The sequence below is a fragment of the Colobus angolensis genome, unplaced genomic scaffold, assembly GCF_000951035.1.
Source record: "Colobus angolensis palliatus isolate OR3802 unplaced genomic scaffold, Cang.pa_1.0 Scaffold198, whole genome shotgun sequence".
Classification (NCBI taxonomy): Eukaryota; Metazoa; Chordata; class Mammalia; order Primates; family Cercopithecidae; genus Colobus; species Colobus angolensis.
Genome location: NW_012115132.1, coordinates 1,769,535 through 1,770,184, shown reverse-complemented (window position 1 = coordinate 1,770,184; position 650 = coordinate 1,769,535).

Genomic DNA, 650 nt, shown 5'->3' with positions numbered 1-650 from the left:
GCCTGCTATTGTAGAACCAGCTTTTTAACCAGATCAAACTCCTGGAGGATGTACTCAACCAGAGCAAGGGCATGTGCCAGGAAAGAGGGAGCCGTCATATCCAGGAAATCAGAATCCAGTCTTGGAAAGAGGCAAAGCAACTTCTAAGTACAGTAGAAAAGCAAAGGCCAGCATGACAACCAAGTGGCGGCTCTAAGAGGGAAAACTGCCCAAAGAAGGAGAAATGTCTAAAAAAATTTACCTGATGTAAATTATGGAACCCTGTACTGAGAGGCTGTTGGAAGTAGTAGGAAGAACTAGCAAAAAGCAAAGAGAAAAGTAAGAAAATGAAAAAGCAAGGTCATTTATTAACTTCAGGAAAAACTAAATGTAGAAGGAAAATAATCACTGATGCTTCCATATGAATAACATTCGCATAGCATATGAATGAAAATGCTGAATATAGATTTAACCAAAATTGTAATCTAATCACATTGGGACGATAGAAGAGGAGAAAGGGGGATGGCAGCATAAGAGAGTCTATCCTTTTTGCCATAATAGGAAATATATAAATGATGTTTAAAATTGATTAATAGGGCTGGGCATGATGACTCACGCCTGTATTCCCAGCACTTTGGGAGGCCGAGGCGGGCAGATCACCTGAGGTCAGG